Genomic DNA, 25,114 nt, shown 5'->3' on the forward strand with positions numbered 1-25,114 from the left:
TTCAGTGGGAGTAAGAATAGGCCTACCAGACAAACAACATTTTGACTCTTAAGAACCAAGTACATACTCTGCTTTTAAAGTAGCAGCTGGTTTTTTTCCAGTATATCAGACGATGAATAGTCTCTTGATGTAAATTTGCTTGCAATGCCAGGTCAGAGCCAAGAATTTTGAGTGGAGATAGTTTTATTACAAGGGTAGCTACTGAACTGAGATTCCATTTGACCAAGTGTTAGTCATTCTGGGCAAGCTTTTGAAATTTAGGTGGGCTTTTGACGTTTTAGAGTAAATCAACCTCTATAAGAAGCAATGAGACTGAGTTGCTTTGAGAAAAACGACATTGGGATAAGGCAGCAGAGGTCATATTACAATGTTAGATGGTGTTTTATGCATTAGTTTTAAAAAGCATTTTAGCTTGTTAGTGGCACATGCTTTATGGCAAATATCCCTTTTCCCAGATTTTCCATATCTGATGTTTCTCTTGAGCAGCTTATCAAATGAAGTACAAGGAAGTCCTAGGGAGAAGGAAACTAATCCATAATCTATTTCTTTTTTCCATAAGTGCCAAAATATTGAATTTATTAGAGATGAATTCTTTGAAAAGAGAATTCTGTGCCTTTGCACCAACTTCATCAGCTCTCTAAAATCCTGAACCTAACCTCACCTCCTAATATTCAGGCTGTGTGAATTTTTCTTTTTTGCTGGAGGAAACAGAGATGCAGATAAGGTTCCAGATCGAGTGCAGAAATGGTTGGAAGAAAACACACAAACTTAAGAGAAGCTGAATGTTACTTCTTCCTTCTAATCTGAGTCAATGAACAAGATGAAAAATGTGTAATTCTATTATGTTACTGCTCTCTGAGTAGACATAGTTACTTTATAGCCATTCCTTTAGAACATTTGCTTCTTAGAAGCATATAAATTCCATTTCAATTATTACCCTAAATGTACATTCAGACATTTATAAATAATTAGTATAATTCTGTATAAAGATATATGCAATGAGAACTAAACCATTATAAAATCTCAGTCTCCTCTTAGTTATAGTTCTACCACTTACATAGCACACATCTGTAATGAATATATTTTCAAAGACCAAAATTCAATTTTCTTTACTGCTGAGTACTTAAGAATTAGTCATGGGCAAAGTATTTGTAACACCTGACTTGCTTTCAGGTATTTTAAGAGACACAAGCTTTCTCATTTCATCTGACTTTGTAATGTTATTAAAGAGAAAAATATCAAAAATATATTGCACACAAGTAGTGGATGGAATTGTGATGCTTCTTAGAAAGAACTGATGTTTTCTGTTAAGAAAGCATTGCATTTGAACTTGTTAATTCCCCCAGATAAAGATGCTCAGAGAAACAATATGACTGAAAAGCATTCTGTTGTTCAACAAATCTATAAAAATACCTGTCTGTCAAAGTAGTCTTTGTTTCAAATATCACTGTACTGGTCCCAGTGTACTGTTTACTCCTTAACAATTTTTGTTTCACTCACCTACATCTCTAAAGAACTAGAAATAACTATACTTGTTTACACTGTAATTGCCTTCTAATTAATGAACAGCTTTACCTCATTATGTGAGCATTACATAAGCATAAACTCTATGCTCACAATATACAAAGGAAGTTTAGATAAAAGAGAATAATTTAACATTAATTAAAGAAAATAGGCAGACATGTTAGTGGTTCTTTCCATGCACTTTTATGTTCTCTGATGATCCATGACACATGGATTTACTCCAGGATTCTAGCCTTTTAGCTTATATTTTATCTTTAACTGTTGTGTTTGTTCTTTTTATTTTTCAAAGATAATTTTATACATGTACATGTTTTCAAATCAAGGTAATTAAATATATTATAATATAAAAATGCAGAAAAGTAAAAAAATGAGCTAATTCACAAAATTGCATAGAAGACCTGGGGAAGAAGTAATATTCAAACAGAGAAGTGGTAAATTTACTATATAGACGAGTAACAAGGGACATGGCCAGAAAGGAGTTACCTATGTTAGGGTACTAACTTTGTTCTTTATAGATCAAAAATCTATCCCACATTTCTTTCTGAGTGACCTGAGGTTTAAAGTGAGAAAAACAGGCATAGCTCTCAGTAAAGTGAACTCACAGCACAGGTTATAAGCAAAATAAACTTCATTCCACTTAAAAGACCAATACGATATATATTTTCCGTGAGTTCTTCTTACTTTACTGAAATATAACTCTGAAAAATCAATGGAAAATTAGCCTTTTACAGTCTAAATGTTAATTCAGGAGGTATGCATTAACAAACTCTGCGGAAGACCCCTAATACCAATGAGTAGCTGAAAAACTAGACATAGATACTTATTCAGTCTTAAATCTACTGCCAACAAATGTATTTCAGCATTATCACTAGAAAAGTATTATCACGGAGAAAACAATATTCCCCAGAGTACAGTTATGTGCTATTTTTAGTAGCCAGTTCATATTTTTGTAAGGCCTCATCGAGTACTCACTTGCCATTAAGCTGTGTAACACTTCAGGACTAAATCAACAGCAGTGTTGCAACGCACAAGCAGGCCTCCATTTTCAAATTCATATTTTAGTACCTCTCTGGGATCACCTTATTTGCCTCATCTGTGATCCTCAGAGTACAGACTGTAATGACCCTGGCCGGCAGCACCCTGTGCCTGGAGGAGTGAGCGATCCACAGCAGAGCTAGCCGGAGCAGGTGCAGGCTGGGCTGGGCTGGGCTGGGCTGGGCTGGGCTGGGATGTACCGTGCTGCGTGTACGGCGTGCTGCGTTGTGCCGCAGGACAAACTCAACCAGCTCATTGAAACAGGGGAGCCTGCAGGCAGCTCCTGCTCGGTACCAGTGATTATGCCTCCTGCGTGGCCTCGCCTTTATCTAACAGTGCAGTGAGAAGAAGTTCTCATGGGAGCGTTGTTTCTATTTGACTGTAGAAATGATGAATAGAGTTGTTTCCTCGTAAGAAAATGCTATAATAGCTTGAAAGACTGAAAAGGGAGAACGTCTGCTATGGACAGGGTCTGCATGGTGTGCTGCAGTGGGTCAGAGTTCAATGCTACACCGCTCAGGACTCCCAGCTTCTGAGGAGACATAAGATTATCCATGCTATTCTCTTCTTCTAGCATTAACTCTAATGAATAGTCTTTAAAATTATACTTTAAAGACTCTAAGTGCCTTTCCTACTTGGATCATAATGGACCAGCACCTCCTGGGGCAAAATAGGCCTACCTAGACCTTTTTTCTTACAGTGTTTCAAAATGTGATTGCCTGTAGGCTGTCCTTTGTCTTTTCCTGCAAACATTTTGAAAGCCCTGGGTCAACAGAAGTTGTTCTGATTCAGAGTCCAGGTGAGCAATCCAGGGTTTGTTTGGTTTGTGATGATGTCCTGGCAAAGTAGAGCTATTCTTCTGCCAGCTCTAAAGATGATCTGGTTCCACTAACATTTCCAACTAACTGTTTTTTCTCTTTATAAATTCTTATCAAAGCCAAAGCTGGATCTGTGTTTGATTTAAAGTATAAATTAAACGTGTTATTGGCATGGATTATATTCACTTCACAAAGCACATAACAGGATAGTTTTATCTTACATACTTACATGAACCCTATTCCAGGCCTACATAAAGCCCTCATAGCCAGCCCCTACAAAGTGCTGTGGTATCCCCCTTGCACAAATTGAGAAACAAACCACAGTGGCCAGGTTTCATCCCAGCAAACCTCTGATATCCAACTGATGCAGCTTATTTAAATTTTTTGCCACTTTTGGCTCTCTCTGTAGCCAGTAGAGAGAGAGAGAACTAAGAGAAAAGACATCTCTTCAGAGGAAAAGACACAGCTTAGGTGGAACAAGACTAAGCTAGCAAGACTAGGAGTTACATTCACACCAAGAATGTAGGTACTGCGGGGCTGCCCACTGTAGTATGCAGATGGCATCACTGCACTGAGCAGTGTACAGAACCCCGCATGAGGGCACAGGATCTCCATACCATGAATAGTTTGAGGTCCAAGGGTGGATTCCAAACCAACCAGCTTATTGAACATGGAGCTTCTTCCCCTAGCAAATAATTAATGCCTATGGAACTGGGTACCTCACTCCTCTTTGGATTCATAACCATAATCAGCTGAAGAGCTTTTGGAGTCAGTTGCCTAAATTTTCTGTTGTAAACAAGACTGTCTCCTCTAAGTGAGAAAACCAGTGTTTAAAGAGCTCTGAAGAAGTGAGGAACCCATAGATTCATACCCCTTGTTTTGGTTGAAGAACCCAGTCCCACAGGTCCACCCTTCTGGATAGTGCCTTAACTATCAGCTATCGGGTGTATAAGGATTTTTATATACAATCACTATTTGTAAAGTCATTCCATTATATATTGCTTTCCTTGTTTCATGTAACAAGGTAGAAAAAGAAGGAGGAAAGCATGGGAATGGATGGGTGGGTGGGTGGCATGTTCTGAATGGGGAAAGAACTGCATTTCAGAACCTGTTCTAAAAAATAGCATATACAGAATGGATAGATTAAATTGGAGAGTCTGAAATCCTCTCTGTCCTTACTGGTATTCTCCTGATAAATGAGAGCTCGGGTGTTCTTAGGCAGCACCAAGAACTGTTTCCAACAGCTTTGGTGATTAATTTTAATACCAGCTTGTCTGACTGAAGGATAAACTACTCCCTGATGTGGATCAAAGTTGCTACTTAAAGATTTCTAAGAAGTTGAGTCACATAGATTTACTCAACACAGGTTTTGGAAATTATGGAACTTTTGGGTGCCTAAGAGATGCTAGGTAAAGTGTTTGAAGTCAAATAAGGAATCAAGCAAAACATTAGATTGGTCCCATTTATTCTCGATGCTATTAATCTACATAAATTAACTCAGAGTCTCTAGAATAGTTAACGTTGAGTAGCAAGGGATAGAACCACAGTTACTATTTGGTGAAATCGTCCTATAGTTTTTAGGTTACATAGGTTTCATTGTTTTACACAGAACAGACTCTCTTTGGACAGAATTTCTTATTCCCAGAAGGATTTGAAAACTATTCTGTTCCCAGTTGAGTGAAAACAGTGCCTCAGCTGTTACATCTGCGGGCAACAACAGATGAATAACCATGTATCCTGTACATGTTGCATTGCACGCCAATGATTTTAGTCATGTCTTTGAATTTAATGTTCTCTTTCTATAAGTGATATTTAGAGTTTTCAGAATAAATATATTTCAGATGGTGACTTTGATTTATTTATCTGTGAAAATTTTAGTAAAAGCAAAGTTATATTATTTTTTCTACAAATGATTATCCAGTGAATTCTCACCAGAAAGAAACTTATTCTGTTTTTGTCCCCACCTACCCATCCTCTCCCCCAGACCATAATTATTAAGAAGCTAGCACAACATACATGTGACTAACTCTTCCATCCAAAAGATGGAATTTGTTGGCATAATGGTGTGGCAAGTGTTCCTGAATTAGACACACATGCAGAAATCCATGGTGTTCAAACCATTCATGACCAGGAAAAAGCTAATCATTTTAACTGAAATATTCCTCCAGCTGCAGATGTAATTTCATTTTCAGGTTACTATTTAATTACTGTTACAGGCAATTAAGGAAATTTGTGTGAAAGATACCATATGGAAGTCTACTATGGTTGATGATAAACATTGCATAAAAGCTGACTTTTCAAAGGTGTTGAGAACCTGAAGCTTCACTAAAGTGAGTGGAAGACCCTGAATTTAGTTTAGTTCCGGTCTGTGTGAACAGTTTTACAACTGCTGGATGGATCTACATTCAGCTTATGATCCTTTTGTTTCCAGGTCAATTATCTATTTTAGTGTTGTTCAGGGTCCTGTCATGTTTGACTTTAAATTTGACTTCAGAAACTTCCAGGGGAAAAACAGCAGTGAATTTGTTGATTAATAAAGTACCTTTATTTCTTTGGAGGTGGAAGGAAGTGTATGGAAAATTATTCTGTGGTGGTTAAGCAAAAACATTAATCGCATCAATTGCACCCTTCCTCCTGGATATGTCACTACTAATGTGTTTGTTTAGCAGATAATAGAGCGAGACTTTTTAATACTCAATGATGCCTACAGATGATCCCTGCTCCATAAAATGTCCAATATTTTGCTAGACTTTCATACAGTGGCTTGGACAATACAACACAACAAGAATTTTCAGACAATAGCACAATATAATTGACCCATCCGTTTACATTGTCCTGTCTCTTCAGACTTATTTGTTGGAAGGCACAATTTTTTGGAAGAACAAATTCTGAAGTAGATAAAAAGGGAAGAAAATATTTGCCTTTAGAAGTTACTTCTAGCAAGGAAGGCATAGCAGGAAGCTTTGTCTCCTGTCAGAGGCTTTGTCATAATTATCTTTTAGATATTCCCGATGCCACTAAAAATCAGTATTGTTTTCTATGAACCTCAAAGGATAAGAAGGACACATTCCAGCAGAAAAGCAGAATTGCAGCTGAGAACATTGACACTTTAACATACAGTGCCAGTGAGGGACTTACTACGGCTGCTGAAATATCTGCTGTCATGAAGCGAGATCTGAGTGCTGCAGTGCATTCTGGTTTATTTTGTATAACACCATGTATACATACAAAAAATGATTCATACAAATACAACACTGTATTTTTTTTTCACCCTTTTTGTCTTATTAATATTTTCCTTGCTTGTTGTGGATCATGGGTGATCTAGGCTTATATGTTTGGCCACCATAGCATTTCTGTCAGTAGCGAAAGACGGTTACATTCAAGAGTCTTTCTGGACTTTGGTCTTTACAAGCTCTCTCTTTATCTGTGTCTGCTAGAAATTGCTTTTAACTGTTCCGCTGAGCCGTTCTTCCTACCAAGTAAATATCTGGAAGAGAATACTTAAAATAGTCAATAAAAGCAATTGACCTTTTTACCTCTCTTTAAATATAATATTTACCTCTCTTTTTGAAAGGGCATACCTTTGACCACTTTTTCAACTATATTTGGTATCAAGGGAGACTTAAGTTGTTTATTTCCTGTTACAGTCAGTTATTTATCATGTGAAAAAAAAAAATTAATTTCTGGTCTTTATATAAAAGTAATTGATCTCAAAATAAGGTTGTAGTCCAAATGTAGTTATCCAACTCTAAAGGTCTACAAACAAATAAATGAATAAGTATACTGAGTAGACACTGACAGAGATGCCAAATGTCTGTATATCAGCCAAATCTTGAAGTTCCTAACTCACTCAAAACTTTTTGTTGAAGTTCGCAAGAGTCCGAATTAGGACTTGAAAATCAGACCATTTGGAATTTGAATAACTTAATCACTGACAAAAATTTAGTGTCCTATCATTTAAAAAGGAGGCAGCTTTCAGTGGGGAGAGACAATGCACATCTTTGAGTGACAGCTATGAAAAACTACATATTAAATTGTACAGATCAAATTATGACCCAATCCAATTGTCTGTGAAGATAAGATTCCTTCAGACTATGGAAAAGGCAAACATAAAAACAAAAATCTTGTGACGTAAAAAGGTGTTGATGAAAAGTAGATTCACTTAGAATGTTCATTTAAGGAGAATAAAGAGAAAGAAAAATTAAAGAAAAAGAGGAATATTGTTTTTCCACCGAAAAATAGTTGACTTCCTCATTGAGGTAAATTTATCTGAATTTTTTAGATAAATTGTTCTTATCCATACCCACTTTTAGAAGGGAAATAAAAATAAAATATTAAATATTATATTTAATCTTTATGGGACAAAAAATTAAAAAGCAAAAAAAACTCTAAAGCATTCAGATGCCCTTGTGGCACCCTAGCCACTAGTAGGTGACTTCTGCATGCTTTTTAATATTTTACTAAGTGGTTAGTCAATCATCCAACAGCTTGATACAGATCCCTGGAAACATTCAGATGTCTTTATATCAAACAAACGCAGAAATCAAATTAAGTAGAACCTTAGTTAATGTCCAGATCTATAGCTTGACCAGATCAGAGAATAAAGTAAATAAGATAGCTTAATTCCAGTGATCTGATGTCAAACACCTAAGTCTAAACCCTTATCAGCTTTGAAAACAGTTCAAATACTTCAGATCTAACCATGGAATGAGGGGGGAGGTCATCCTATTGAAGAGAAGAAACTGGAATGTTTTTGCCTTACATATTCTCAGTGACTCTACTGACCCACCAAGAGAACAGGGGGATTGACTATACAGGAGTCATTTGACCCTGAATCAGCTTCTTTCTGAAATTAACTTCCTAAAGAAAGCTTGAACAGTCCTTAAACTGGGATGACAGGAAACAAAAGGTTAGGCACCTGTCTCCTGCTAAGTGCCTTCTCCCCTGGTCCTTTCTGGGCACAACACTAAACGCCTGCTCACAGCTTGCTGCCGAGAGAGAGCGTCCTGTTCCATTAAAGGCGTTTTTGCAAAGCAGAGTCTGAAGGAAGACCACTTGAACTGCAACCTAAAAGCTACAAATGGCTGTTTCAGAAGTTTCTAACTAGCTCTTAGTCTTACTCAGTCCTACCAGCAGATAGGACAGCATTTATGTTTGCAAGGTGGTTTTGTCATCACAAAAGACCATTAAGAGTTGCTTTTTCTTCAGGTTTGGGAATGGTGTATCACCATATCATTTTCCTTTCTGTCTTAACTCTTTAACATTTCATTTAGAGGCATAATTAGAGCAGAAGATGGTTCTATTTTCCTTACAACTAACGGTAAAAAAAATTGCTAGTGAACAATTCATAAACTGCAGATTTCTACATGAGCTACTTCAAAGCTTTCAAGTCTGGTATACATTGACACATAGATTGGAAACTTAATTAAATTAAAAAATTAAATTAAAAAGAGGTTAGAAGATATCATTATTGGTTTCTTTATCTCTGTAAATACAAAACTATCCTCAAACTAGCAATTTAAATTGCTCTCCAATCCTTGTGTAGGAAATATTTTTTAGAAATAATGATATAGAAAATTGTTCATATCTGATAACTCTGAAGTAATGATAAATGGAAATTACTAGTCATAAATAATCACAACAGAGAATAATTGAACATTTGTTTCAGGAAAGAGAGATCACTGCAGATGAAGTCTCTGCAGTTGAGAAACAGCATAAAGCAAAAATCTAAATTTTATTCAGTCTTATTTAGTGCCTTAATCAAAAGATTTTACATTAAGATTTACATCTTGTATAACTTGAACTGTCCAAAATTTAAGCATTATGAAGTTATTTATGCTACCTTACCAAACAAACAGTATTTTTAAGATATATTTGCTATTCTGCCTCATTTAAATGATCTGGTTTGTATTATTATTACCCCATAGAACAGTTGCATAGATACATCCTGCACTGCAGTTCACAATGACTAGCTAGAAGCAGGCATATAAACCAGTTTTGCCACTGGACAAAATGTCATAAAATTACATCCCTACATTCTGAAAGCTATGAAGCACCCCTCGCCTGTGTGCCCATTAATCCCCATACTATCTACACAAATTTCAGCATTGTACAGACACGAGCCTTGTCATTTCAAATCAACATGTTTTATAAAGCAATTTTAACTGGGACACTTCTGAAATTTTGTATACACCTACAATTTATAGTTTTCCCTTTTGTGGTCTTGTTGGGTACGGTAAGATTCTCCAAGCAATTGCAGTGGGGTAGCTGTTGAAATGCTACATTTTTGCACAAATTATCTCCTAAAGAGATCACCACTATTAATATTTTTTTATAACCAAAAGATAACTTCATGGTATCCTAACCTTGAATCTTAACCAATATCATTACTTGAAAGCTGCAGGGAAAGAAAACTAGAAGCTTTAAAATTACACATGAAAATAGAAAATGTTAATGGTTTAAGGTGAAATTCTCAGTCTTTAAGAAAAAATAACATTAAAGTCATTTGTGCAGTTTATTCATATTGCCTTGCTAACTGATGTTACAGCAAAAACTGTAATGATAATCGTTCAATACTGTTTTTCCAAATAACAGACTTTTGGTTATTAAGCTACGATATGCCTGCTGAACATATATCAGAGATTTTTCAGAGGACCTTCATATTCGCATAAAGTTTTGGCCACATCTCATTCATAGCATAGGTCAATCAGCTTCCAGGATGACCACAAAAATACAGAATCATAAACCATGAAACACTTCTCAGGTACATGACTATTTTTTCAACCTCATCATAACAACATTTTCTTTTTTCCTCTGTTTTTTTCTGAGAAGCAGCTAACTGCTGCTACTGAAAACTCTTGCAAAAATACAAGGCCAGATAATTAAAATTTAGCAGGTATTCAGAAAAATAAAAATAGAATGTTAAAATGGAAAATATTTGACAACATATTCTTTTAGTGTCCTTCCCAGTATCACCTACAATAATGTAAAGGCAAAGTATGGGCAGGTTAGCAAGCTTTTCCCTTACCCTAGTTTTATTTTCTGATTCTTTTATAAACTCTCTTCCCATCAAGTAGACAAACACTACAACTTGTTTGGCTCCCAATTACTTTTAAATCTGGAGACTTGCACATTTATGCTACTTAAATAATTATGCAGTTTTGACAAGGAGTTTAAAATGCATGTCAATCAAACCAGGGGATGGTATTTTTCTCAGTTACTTCCACTGTTGACATATGGCATGGGAAAAACAAATGGGGTAGTTGTCATAAGGCTGCACTTACTGGTGTTATTTGCTAAGTAACAGAGCCATAGAACATAACTTTCAAAATACTGTGAATTTTCTTTGTTTCCCTTTTTGGACTCGATGATCAGACAGATGTCACGCTGTATATTTTACTCAGATTAATTTATACCTAAAATTTGAGTAATAATGTACTAAAGAGAAAGCTCTGACTTCATCAAAAAGAAAGAAACTTTCCCTGTAACTTCATTGGGATCAGTAGTCTAGCTAAAAATTTTATGATTAACTTTTTGTACATACCAGTTGTGCTTGGGAACACAATCATGTACTGTACCTCTACTGAGAGCACAATAATAAAAGACTCTCCTAAAAAGCTTACTATCTAAAGCTGTCCATTATGAAAGCAACTTTCCAAAATAAAGTCAGTTTTAACCAAGAACAAATTTTCATCAAAGAGAAGCTATACTGTAAGAAGCTGCCAGAATGAATCAGCTTGTCTTGACCACTGTTTTGTCCTGAACAGTGGCCAATGGTGAACCCTTAGGGAAAATACAGAAAAATAAGCACGTACAGAGTGGTTCTTACCCCCAGCTCTTTGTAATCAGCAATTCAGGCACTTTCAAAGTCAGAAGTTAAATCCACCTATGCTCCACTAATTTCTCTAGACATATTTTGAATCCATATATTTTTTGTATGTCTATTATAACCTGTGACAATACTCTGTAAGTCTATTTGTTTTATAAATAACTCCTTTCAGATTGCTACTTCTTGTAATAAAGCTATAGGAACACCTGATTAAATGATCAGCTTGCTGTTTTGAAACAGATTATGCTTTTCAAGTTATCGTCTCCATAGAATTAATGATTTCATAGACTTCTGTCATAACCTTCTCCATTACATATTTTGGGAGTTCTAACCCATTTATTCTCTACTTAGGTGGAAGCCATTCCTTTCCTGTGAATATACTACGTACCCTGCCTTCTCTGCTCTGTCCTGTTGAAGTGGAGTGGAAAAAAGTATTTCTGTACAACTATTCCAGATGCTTTCTATTAGGCAAATTGAAAGATAAGGCAAAGTGGTGGATACAAATGATAGAGATAAAAGAAATAATCACAGCAATACTGGACACCACCTTGCTGTGATTTCCCTATCTTTTCATGATTTCCCTTCTGTCTCCTATAAACCTAATAGCATTTATAGTTGTTAGATATATTCTTGTTCTTGGAATTAGAAGTAAGTTAATTACATGTGCTTCTGATAACATGAAAACAAATATTTCAAGATGTCAAGCAAGTTATCAGCAAGATCCACTTATGGCAGGAGTTCTGGAGTCTGAGTTGATAAAATAGGAAAGGAACAAAACTGTGAAGAGCTAGGTGGAAAACCCATAGACAAAGAAAGGAAAGGAAAGTCAAGATGTATCATTCACAGCTTGGTTGCTTGTGGCTAACATCACCGTTTTGCCTAAAGAAGTAGTTTCCCCTGATGTAGTAGAAGAATGAGCAGGGCTCATCTGGATATGAAAGATGAGCAAAGATGATAAACAAGTCCAAAAGGACCAGCATGTAAATCACCTTGTGAAGGTGACAGTTCTCATTCTGAGTTGCTTACAGGTGAAAACATGAAATCTCTAATACGTCTATATAATACAACCAGGTTTGCAATGATCTTTATAGGTGTTATCTTAAAAAAAAAAAAACTAAAAGAGACAACGCAGCACCAGTATGCAGCGGGTATTAAACCCTTTTTGTCAGGAATATGTTTGAATTGACTTAATAGGTCATTTCCATTTCTAGGACACCTCAGACTTCTCTTTATGACTCTCTGAAAGCAACGGAGCCTTTCCAGAAGAGCAGATGATTTTACTTACTCTTTGGAAGGAGTAAATACCTTTTCTTTCCTTGAGAAAAAAAAGACAATTATATCAGTCCTAAGGACTTTATTTCTGTGGCTTCAGAACAGTTGTCAAGACTGGGGATACAAAGAGGTAGTCAAAGCTCTGTGGCTATTGTCAGATATACACATATTTACATGCATATATGTTTCCAAGGCCCTTAACTTGTAAGTGCAACTGAGTCTAGTTATAATACAACTTTCATTTGTATTGGAAACTCAAGAGGACAATGGGCTACCTAGTTCAGGTATACATGAAAAGAAAGCTATTTTTCTCTGTATTTTTCATTTTGGTGCCAAATGTGGCTAAACCAGAACAGATACTTTACCTAATTAGATATATTTAAAGAAATGCTTTTCTTTATTAAAGGCTTTAGAGTTAAGTACATAATTAGTGTATGCTGTAATTAAGCTCCAGTGAATTATAGATCACTTGGCCTATAGCTAAAAGTATTAATTTATATATTTTTACCTGCTTATTTATATGTTTTGTCTGCAGTTGAACCCATATTTCATGTGTAGACATTTATGTTGAGAGTCTGAGAAACTGAAGAACTTCTTTGTTGATTATTTAATTTAATTGGATTTTAATCAAATTAAAGTTGTTTATCTGAAGAACCAGATTTTCAGTTGACCAAAATGAATATGTAGTAAATGGACGTCCTTTGACACCAGATAACGTGTTGGGTCAGATGCCTAGGACATTTGTAATGTTAGCTAAGTTCTGTTTCATGGGTTATGAGCAACTGCAAAATTATTTCCTAATATAACATTACTGACTGCAGTAGAGGGACAGAAGGAGGGAGTCTACCACATGATTTTGAAGTATTAGAAGTCCTAGGTAACGTCAAAAAAAAAATGTAAGATTTAATGTAAAAAAAAACATTTCATATTAAATACAAAAATAGTCCTAGAAGTACGAGCCAGATTCAAGGTCTTCCAAAGTAGTCTACCCACCAGACTAGAAAGTCAAATTCACCCTGCGCTTCCTTTCTAGTCCAGTATATCCTGAACTCTTATCTGCCTGGGGACATCTTCAAAAGAGACATGCAGATTGTCTTCCCACACTTCAGGAAACTATCGTCTGGTGCCTAGGACTAGGATGGGACTGAATCTGGGAGTCCAACCTGCTCAGTGGGTGCACTGAATGGTATGCCAGTAAGCAACATGCTGCGTGGGAAACAAGGGAAAGGATTCTCATCTTTTAGCTGTCTGTGGTCTAAAACCGACCTACTTTAGATTTGCAGTGTGTGAAGAGAGTGGTCCTGCCATGTTCTATGGCCTCTGGGAGTGTTTACTGGATTGAGCTTTTGGGGTGATTCAGACTTCACTCCTCCTAGTTTCTCAATCTAAACTGAGCTCAGACATGATCTAAGTGCTGAGCTGCTTAAGCCTGCCAAGTATAGGACAGTTCTGGACACGTGCAGTGACTTAATAGGTACCTGAAGAGATTTAACATCAAATGTTGAATAGCTTATAGAGATTACATGTCTCCAGCTCAGAAGGTGAGTCAGGACTTTGCAATCACGATTTCCCCTCAGCAGCCCAAACTTATTTTATCTTGTACTGGAACTTGCCTTGAATGCCCTCTATATCTAAATAAAACAAACAAAATCTATCACTATAAATTCACAGGGTTCCTTGTTTCCAGAAAAAACATCTTTCTTTAGAGAACAAACCTTAGAAACACATGAAATGCTCATCAGTAGACCAAAAACTCATAAGCCAGGTTTCTGTACCTATGACCCTTCTGATCTAGGTAACAGCAATAATTACCCATTGCATTTAAGTAAAGAAAATGTGCACGGAAACAAGAAAAACGCACCAGGCACATTGAGAATAAATTTGCCTGGTAGTGTGAACAGCATTACTGACACTTAACCCCAAGTTAACTCACCTCAATGCCACTATTTTCTGAAATAATTATGACATGCAATAGCATAGAAATATTTCAGGAGATGTTGTCTAAAATTAGGTGAAATGAGTGCTGATCATCACCACTGAATATGTAAAGGATTTAGCTGAAGATATTTGAATTTTTAGGATGCCAAGAAGTAGCCAGAGACAAGCTTCATAGCAGGTTAGGCCACTCAATCCTTAAAAACTACTTATGAAAATTCACTTTCTAAATCAACTCCAAGTTAGCTGGAACACCTTTGAATGTTAGTTCATATGGTCCAGGAGACATAGACATGATGATGTTTATTATTGCCTCTTGTTAGGCACCAAAGAAGAAACAAACAAACAAACAAACAAAAAAATCAAAATGTGTGTTCTGAAATTCCTTAACTGTTTTTGAATGTCTCTTTCCTCTGCAAAAAACATGTTGCAGTTCTCAGTTGTGCAGAGTGCTTGCCACTGCCACTGGCTTCATTTCTACCCTGAAATCTACGTATCTAAGTGCTTTATTTTGAGGTCATTCGTGTTTGAAAATGGCAGGTCAAGCTCTCCTTTGTGACAAATATACAAGTGAGGCACCAAAATGAAACCATTTGAATGAGTCATCAAGTCCACATTAATCTATTTTTAGGGACTGTTTTATTAGAGCTTTAAAGATATTGTTGTACAAGAAGAGGAGGTTCCCCAAGCACTGAAGTTACCAGACAAAACAGAGTCTCAGATGAAATCAATGTTTCGGCACCTTTGAGTATCTGTGTTCTTGTCCCTAGAACAAAGCTCAAATAGATGGTGTATTGTTTCCAGCACACAGGTTCCTCAACTGTTCTGGATCAACAACATGTTGATTAAATTAATTGCATCATATAGGCAGTGCACTTTGGATAACATTCCTTCTTTAGGCTACAATCATCTGAGTCCAATAATACTTGTGATTGTTACAATTGATGGTATAATATTTTAAAGCTTACTAACTCTTCTTTGACTCTTTTGTCACATTGTTAGTTACCTTGGGATCATTCGGATATACTTTTTTTTCTATCCTTATTCAAGTTGAAGTCCACTGGGAAGGGAAAATGAAGAGTTGAGAAATCGAAAGGATCTGAACGTAGATAAAAGAATATTTTCTTTTTAAGGTGCATTTCTTTTTGTCTTCTTTTTTTTAAGATCTTTACCACAGACTGACGTTCTCAAGCCACAGGCTATTGAACTTTCTAGTACAAAGATCCACCTGGTGCTGAATAATCACATACAACATTTATTTGATCTCTTCAACATGAAGCTTTTAAGTTAGACTGCCGAGCTTGCCTATCATGCTGACCATACTGTGTCGCTTCTTCCTTGTACTTCCCTGCCAGTCTGTATTCATCTTGCCTTGCCTTACATTCAATTATAAACTTTTTTGAGGTAGTGACTGTGTTTTGTATTTGTACAATATATATAGATGTCTGAAGTGATCTAAGTATTACCACAGTGCAAATATCAATCAATAGTTATATAAAATCATTTCTATTCATTTAATTTACTGCTTCCTTTTAGCAAGAATAAAAATGCATATATCATGCTTCTGGCATGGTACTTCAAGATGGTAGCTCTGCATTTGAAAGTAATTCCAATTATGAATATTTTAAATATAATAAAATAAGCTCTTTAAATATTCAGCTGTGTGAGAGTTGGAATCAAAATGGTTTATTTTGTATGAGAAACTCTCAAAGATCAGTGAGTTGAGAAATTCAAACACAGAAATTCTTTCATTACTATGTGATTCTGAAAAGTGCTTACAATTCAGAAAAGCAAAGAACCCAATATTTATTAATCTCTATTTCTTAACTAGTAAGGTTCCATAGGACTATCTTTCCTCAACATATGCCTCATGCCCTTCATTCTGACTCTTCCAGAAATCATGTAGTCGCTTACGCAAGTACAATCTATGTGTTAGAGAAATGCCTCTCCTTGTTTCTGGAAAGAGCAAATATATAGTTAGATTTTAAAAGCACTGCAAATGTATATAATTGCTAATTGTGGCAGATCAGATTAGAACACGTCAAGAGTTACTATCTTTGTAAAATAGGCTTAATCTGCTAGATAAAGCAAAATTATTAATTTATGTGCTACAAAAGGCTGAGAAGAATCGCTTCTCTTCAAATCATATGCCACTCAGGGATTTCTCATCTGACACATTATAAACACTCCATGAAATACATCTGGAATTTAGTATCCCAAAGGTTAATAATAACTGCAAAAAAATAAACTATTTGTATACTCTCTGCAGAAATTCTAATTCAATTCTTCTATGGACATGACTATACAGCTGCATTAAATGGAATTACAGCCAGAAGAATCTCTCCTAAACCACTTATTTTCAGTTAGAATAATTAGAAATATAAATATTCCAGCATTCCCTTTATTAATACACACACTGAAGATTCTACTGGGATATATAAAAAGACTGAAGGTAAAGTGGATAAGTCAATTTACTGTAATTTTCTCTTTCACTTATTGCATATTTGCTCTTTAAAAGGCTGTGGGTTGACAATCTGCATGAAGACTCAAATCTGCAATCTGAATGTGAGATGTAGACTCAAATTGAGGGTAAGCGGAAGTCAGCTTGTGTTGATGGAAAATATTACAACATTAAAGAGAAGTTTGTTGCAAAAATGTTCACATCATCTACCTCTCTCTTATGCTTTCTCTCATATTCTTTAACGTTCTCTAAATGAATGGCATTCAGGCATTAGAATGTGGGTGGCCTTTCTATGTTCATAGATGTTCATATGTCTATACATTTCCTATTTATTATGCCTAAAAACTAACAGTTCCAATCAGAAAAAGCATTTATCTGTGTGCGGAGATGGCTCCAGAGGATGGCAATTAGCACTGAATATTCTTAATATATGCTTTTTATTCAAATGCAAAATAACAAAAACTTAACTGGTATAGCATGACATTTCATCACGTAATAGTACTAAGGAAATAACTGCACATGTTCTCTCTTCCACCAAACATACCCTGCACTATAAGAACAGTTAATCAGTTGTAGAAGAATATTCTAGTAGAGTCATTAAATATATAATTCATTTTTTCTGCAGCTACATGGTCTGTTCAAAAGGAAGGAGGCTTGTCTAGGGTTTCCATATCCTGGCAGTTACAACAGCTGAAGGTTGTTTATTAGCCGTTAGAGAAACTGACCTAAGCTGTACACTGGGTGGGAAAAGAGTAAGACACAGAAAAGGGAAATTGATGCAAAAAAACACTTAAAATTTTATTTGGATATTTTTCTCCTCACAGCTTCATTCATTCAATCTGTTTTTTCTTACTTTTTCTTTTAATACCATTATTTCAAAAATACCATTTCATTACATATAGTTTTAGCCACAGTCTTTCATTTCTCTCTTAAGCTGTGATGTTAATTATTTCTTTGCAATTATAAGTCAAAGCCATTTTGAGTCAGATACTTTATAACTCCACAATGTAAAAAGGAGGCTGTTGCTTTTTGTACTGTCCAGGTTTTTATCAAGGATTGTGGTAAAGTGGATACTAATTATACTAAGTTAGAATAAATGGAACCCCAAATTAAACATGGCATTCACATCCTGTAGCTTCAGCCATTTAAAAGGCAGATACGCTCTTATCTTCTGGGCTCTCTCTACAGTCAGTGATACCTCTGGAAGGTGGTTCACTCCACTGTAAGGTTCACATCTAAAATGGTCACACATCATGAATCATATTTGTTCCTCTCCATTTCTCCATTGAGAAAACCTGGGTGACTGGATAGGTTGGTGCTTACGTTTTAGGTCGCTAAAATGAGGAGTGATGAATTTTACCTTCTCGATCTGAACCCAGCAAGGATATAAAGACAATCCTTTGTATTACTATCTTTCTTTTTTAAACAGATACATAAATGTAATTACATTATATCTTTACGCAGATTGGCTTAGAATACTCAATTTGTTTTGCTTTTTGTTCCATCATCCCAATTTATGCCAAATGACAAACTGTGTGAAACATGGCTTGCTTCTATTCTTTCACCCTTGTGACCTGATTTATGTCAAAAAAGTAGTTAAAAATACTATTTTACTGTTCATTTTTTCTAAGCAGTAAAGTCTGTGGAATGTAAAACTTGTACAAGATTGTTTTATTCTTGCACTTGGTGTGGTGAGGACATTTAGCTCTCTCACTGCCGTTTCTGATACTCTCCTTATCCTCACCAGTCTTATTCAAGTTTATTAAATAGTTCAGTTCTTCACCTTTTAAGAGTTTTCAGTTTGGAGAAAATGAGCATAAAGTTGCTGAATTAATGGCATCAAATTTTAAAATATAACTAAGTTGTGTGATTAAATTGTATGTTTCAACTCAATACAAACCAAGGGAGACAAAAAATAAAGGGCTTGGAAATGTTTAATTTGGTCTTTAGCAATTTAGCTAGGGAAGAAGAACTTGCACTGCATATTGCTGCTTGGAAATGGCACTTCTTAGTTGGCAGTAGCAGGCAGGATTCTTTTGCATTAACTCCAGCCAGTGAATAAGGAACTCTTCAAACCAGCTAAGGTTTTTTTGTCTTGTTTATGGTTCACTCATTATTTTATGCAGCACTGGTGTGCATACAGGGTCACCAGTTAATATATTTGATGACTGAATAGTACATTGCAACCCTTACAATTCATATCATTACAAACCCATCTCTTTAGTAATATGAACATAGGAAAATGGCATTTTAAAAGTAAGATGAGATATAAACAGCACCCATCCTCCTTGTTTATACTGCAGCAGTCAGCGCTTATTATTGTTCTGTGTAAAATGCTAAGAAAACAATCATTTCCAGGCTGGATAAAAGCAACGTAAATATCAGCAGGTGTATTTAGTGCTATTAACCTGGCTGTAAAGAGCTTATTTGCACAAAATTTTCAGGAAGAAACTGTTATTACTTGGCAATATTATTGGACCATAATCTTTAAACAAACCCTGAAATCACTAGCTGAAACCATAATTGTATTGAAGTGGAAGCAAGTATGTGTGCACAAGAGTGCTTAAAAGCCTAGTAAAACAGCCTAAACAGGAGCAGGCATCTTTCTGCTGATCAGTTATAACAAAAGTAACAAACCTACGCTGTGCAAAGTGGGTTTCTTCTGATGAAAGCTACACTATCAAGTTTCTTGGAGACACAAAGATATAGGTGTCTCTGGATACAACTCCATTTCACAGCAAGGCACTTCATAACCTGAAACATATCTGGAAATTGAAGGAGTGAAGTCAGATTCATCAGATAGCTATCACTACTGCTCTGAATTATTGATTGTCAAACTTATCTTTCTATTGTAATCAATAACAACTGGTTTGCAGATAAAATTTTTCACTGTCTGTATTTATACAGCTGGAACTGACTATAATTGAGTAACTCAGTCTTGTGTAATTCCACTGTTGCTGCATAAGAAGTTCGGAGAGAACCAATACAGAATACAGATAGAGAACAACTGAGTTTTTTCAAACAACATCGAACTGTGAGGCAATTTTTTTTCTTTTTTGTTTGTTTGTTTCCCTTGGGAATGATCAGCTCAGTTATTAGTGGGCTAAAGTGAAGGAAAGAAACAAAAAGGAAAAAGAAACAATGAAACAAGTATTGACTAAATAGGTACAAATTCCAGAACTTCTGGAAAAAAAGATAAAGATACCACTGTGCTGAATAATGGAGAAATATATGTAACACTAATTATACCAACATGCATATTGGCCATAACCAATAAGCAAATGAGTCAACAACAGGGGGAATACACAAGCCACTGAACACAGATCTTTCCTCCCAGATAGTAGAAATAAATGTTCACTTAGGATAAGCAACTCATAATTTTCCAGTTGGAATATTTTGATACTGAATTTTCTGAAGATTAAAAAAGTTAAGAAAAACTGAATAATTTGTGTTAAACATCAATCTGGAACTTGTTCATTTACACTTTAATAAGTAAGATACTTGAATAAACTATTCCTGACTCAGTCCTAACTCAAATATAAAAAATGGTTGAAGTAGTATGACTGAGTGATGAACTACCTTTTATCTTCTGTTTAAATATACTAGAATAGCGTAAGGAATTATAAAAGTCCTAATAGTGTGCAACTAAACTTTAGATAGAGAGTGGGAACTGTAAAATAGAATAAAAACAGATAAGGAAAAGGCATTTAAAATCAATTTATACTCAAACTATTATCCATTTAGACTGAACATTGAGACTGAACCTTGAGTCAAAACTTCAGTGTGACTGAGCACAAGAAAAAGGAAACCAGAAGCCAAGAAAAAAGTAAAATGAATGAATGATGATGAGAAACCTGAAGTTTATATCTTGCTTCTGGAAAATAAAAAGGCAGCCAAAGGGAATACAGAGTACTTCAAAATGAAATCTGACACATCACACCCCCTCCTCTCAAAAAAAACCCAAAAAGCCAACCACAAAAAAAAATGAACTTGCAAAATGGAAACACATCTGTGAACATTAGATTTCATTCACTCTGTTTAGTATTTTTCCAATAAATAATAATAAAAAAATATGTTAGATAGATAGCTGTTTTATTCACAGAGAAGGACAGTTAAAGCAAGTCAATGCCCACTTCCAGCCACAGATTTCTTCACTGTTGCATTTTTGTTTGAAGCTGTGTTGTGAGCTACAATTAAATCAGTTATCAGGCAGCTGCAAATAATGATGGAAAATCTGGAAAACTTCATAAGCTGACCCTTATAAGCAGCTCAAAGTTGTTAGTTACCTGATAGCTTCAAGCATTTTAATCCACAAAATTTGACCATTAATTTTACAAGAGCAAATACTTTCTCAATAGTTGAAGCATTAGAGTATTTAACAGAAAACATAGCCAAGACTTTCAGCTTCTCCAAGTAATGGATTTTAAACTCCAACCTGAGATGTTGAAAATGGATTTTTCTTCCCCCCCCCCCCAACTTAACAAACACACAAAAAGATATCTCGGGTTAAGACCTGAAAACTAATGCATCTAAATTATTAGAACCATTAGAAAAGCCTTTTACCTAATGAGAGGCAACATCTACTTCAACAACAACTAAATGCAAAGGGCACAGAATAGAGAACTATTTTTGTCATCAGCAAACAGAAGAGGAACCTGCAAAAGGGGGCAGATCCTTGTCCTTCCTTAGGAGTCAAGTAGAACATCTTAAGGTCAAAGTTGCTAAAAAAGACATGGTTAAGACGTTGTTACATCTTCACCCTCAGTACACCCAATTCTTCAAAATACCAGGAGGTAATTTTGACATACAATTACCTAGAAGAATTTGTTCAAGCAGTTAAATGTGGCCAGAAGCCATTTTCTATCATTAAAGCATCCACACTTCTGATTTCAGGATGACTTTGGAAAATAAAACCTCTGTGAAATGATAGAAGCTAAAAAGATATTTTGGAATCTGTCAAACTTTTGCTCGAATTTAGTTTTACAAGGAGCTGACACTTACCTGAACTGGTTTCATCTGTCTTTAAGCTGCAAGGATATTTTTGTGCAGTCTAATGTGCTTCCTTCACTGCTATTCTTTCCCTCCCTGACAAACAAACCATTCATTTTTTAATGCCTTATGCAGAGCTATTGCATCAGAAAAGGAAAAGAAAAATGGCACATAGGACATTTCTATTAGACGTTGGCTCAAGATGGAAAGATGGAAACTGATCAGAAACATATGAAGATAAGGGTTTTGGTATGCTTTTGCCAGATTAGGGTTTTTTTATGAGGGCCTTTTGGCTGAGTCTGGTTCATATCTAGAGCCCTTCAGTGTTCAGAAAAGAGAAGCTAAAAAAGACAGATTGCGGGTAAGAAAGATACGTATAGAGGAATATTAGGGAAACAACCAATTTATTTCCTCTACCTATAGTAAATAAACCCTTCTGTCTTTCTCTGTTTAAAATTTCTGTGATATTGTTGTCTGCATGCAGAAATCTGCTTCCAGTCAATCATATGTAGCAGACGCACTTGTCCTGGTAAGATTTACAGATATTCTAAGAAAGAAGTGTGAAAGGATTGGTTTATACTTAAGTATTGGTTCTAGTCAATTACACATTGGGATGTTTGGAATTATTATCAATGTTTTTACCAATCAAGTCCATTATTGAGCTAGTAAGAAATCAGGTACAATATTTTGGCTTTCCTGCTTAAAAATGCCATGCTGTTTCTCAGTGGTAACTTACAAGAATTCATTTTTCAAAGGGCCATATCTTTGTGGTACCAAAGCAATTAGTTTTACCTCTTAACATAGCTAAGCACATGACTACATGAAGAAGCTAGAGAATTTGTCAGCTGCCTTACTGTAAAAACAACCTCCTTCAGTAAAGATAACACAGCCTTTGGGTACAAATCCACATTTCCAAGTTTGGCCCATTCTGGCAATGGAAATGACATTTGCAGTGTACCTGCTCCAAATGAGATCTTTTTGTCTTTCACTGTGACATTAAACCAATGCACAAAGGCATGATCATAAATAAAAGTTTTTATGTCAGTTATATTCTTCAGGTAGAGTGGAATCTTTATGTTAAACAAATACGCCTGTAATACACATGAAACAGGACTCAGAGGGGACCAGCAGGTTGCCAAGGTCTCACATTAAGGCAGCGAGAGCAACATGATCTAGTTGTATCTGAAAAGCAACTACTGCTCTAAAAGTTAAATTCAAGTATTTAAACAACAGCAAAAAAAATTAAAGAAAATTAGGTTGGAGTAATTACTGAAACTTTGTAGACATCTGAATAAAAGCCTCTCCTCAGATAGGTATGCAGAATCTATGTTCTAGTGGCCAGGGGCAATGAAATAACTCATATAATTTTGGCTTACGATAAGAACAAACCAGGTCAAAACAATTTCATTTCCTCTGTGGCAGAAAAACAATCTTTGATGAAAAGTGGAAGAAGTATATGTAATATATACATTCATAAACTTTTGATTTTCTCTTACATGATAATTTCATAAACAAAGTAGAAAGACATGCTGTAGATAAGAAAACATTAAGCTGGGTAGAAAACTGGTTTGAAAAAGAAGATTAAAATAGTAAAATAATAGTTGTTTACAGCTCATTATGAAATTGGAGTCAGTTATCTGATGATGACCACAGAGATTTTTCTTGGACAAATACCATTATTGTTATTAACAAATCTTGACAAACAGATTTTCAACAACATCAGTACAGAAGGTGTTGCAAGCAGATGAGAGAACAAAACATGAACAATTCAGAAACACTGTCCAATCTCCAAAATATTAACTAAAATGGAGAATGAGAATAATGAGATGGCAAGAAAAAAATAATCAATAGCGGGAAATTTGAAAACGGTCTCATCTAGGGAAAGGACAAGAAAAAGTCTAGAGAGGACTGAAAAGGGTAATGCTAAAATGATCTGTACAGGGTCCAAAGGTCCACCTAACTTACCATTCTGTATCTAACACTAGCCAATAAGAACTGCTTAGGAGAGACTATATGAAACAGAATAAGATGCACTGACCCCTCCCTAGTATATTCTCTGACATTTTTATATTAAAACAGTCTTACAGTGTGTAAAAGACAGCTTCACAAAAGAAACGAATGTAATATTCTCAGCATCCGCTATAGATTCAACCTTAAAATCTGTGGCACAAGCCTCAAGTTACTGATTAGGGGTAAATGCCAAAAAGAAACTTTTAATAGAGTTCAGGGAAGTTTCAAATCACTATCAGGAGAGATTTCTGTAACAGTAGGTTAGACAAATGTTTATGAGAGATGATAGCTGATCCTGCAATGAGTCAGGGAATGAATCAAATAAGCTCTTGAGATCTCTTTCAGACATATTTTCTATGATTCCATATCTTCTCAGTCATCTTCCAACAATCTTCCAGGTGTTTTTTGTTTCTTTGGCAGAAAATGTATAATGTGTTTTATGAATAAACCATGTGCAATGTTTGGCTGAGGAAGACGAAGTGAAGAGGTCACAGCTCTTCTCAGGTGGAATATGATTCAGCAGCACAAAACCAGAAAAGATGAACTTTAATGTCTGTCCTGGAGATGCCACCTGAATTTGAAAAAAATGAATGAAGCCCTAAGGGGAATTAAACGAGAATTCAGACTTCACATGGGAACACATCACAGTAGTATCCCAGTGCAAGTTTTGAAGAGAAATATTGCTTTCATTGAATAAATGAGAATTTTCTTCTCTTCATTATTCAGCACAGCTCCATGTGTTTTATTATCTTTCACCTACTATGTTAGTAAAATTTGTCCATTTTTTTTACTATGCTGGCATTCCATACTCTCAGATGTAGGACCAGACATTATACATTCCTCCTGCATCATATGCCTTCTCACTAATAACTGAATCTTTAGCAATTAAATTAGAAATCATTTGTGTACAGGAAGCCAGCTAAACACAATTGTATTCATCACATCACAATTATATCATAGGTATTATCTAGGGCACCACTAAAAATATGCAACAATATATAAGCTGAAACTACTAAAGCTTCATATAGGACTTTTCTTCAGCAATTGGCACTCATCCAGACAGCATACTTACAGACTTCTCAATCTTCTTGTGTCGAACAAACTTCGGGAAAAAAAAAAAGTAAATGAACATTTTGTTTAAAGGAGATTAGTTCTCCTTTACAATTCCATAAAAAAATTGTGGAATAGTAGCTTTCTTGGTCTCTCATTAATTCTATAAAAGTTTTTTCTCACTCCCATAAT

This window comes from Calonectris borealis, chromosome 1, assembly GCF_964195595.1.
Source record: "Calonectris borealis chromosome 1, bCalBor7.hap1.2, whole genome shotgun sequence".
Classification (NCBI taxonomy): Eukaryota; Metazoa; Chordata; class Aves; order Procellariiformes; family Procellariidae; genus Calonectris; species Calonectris borealis.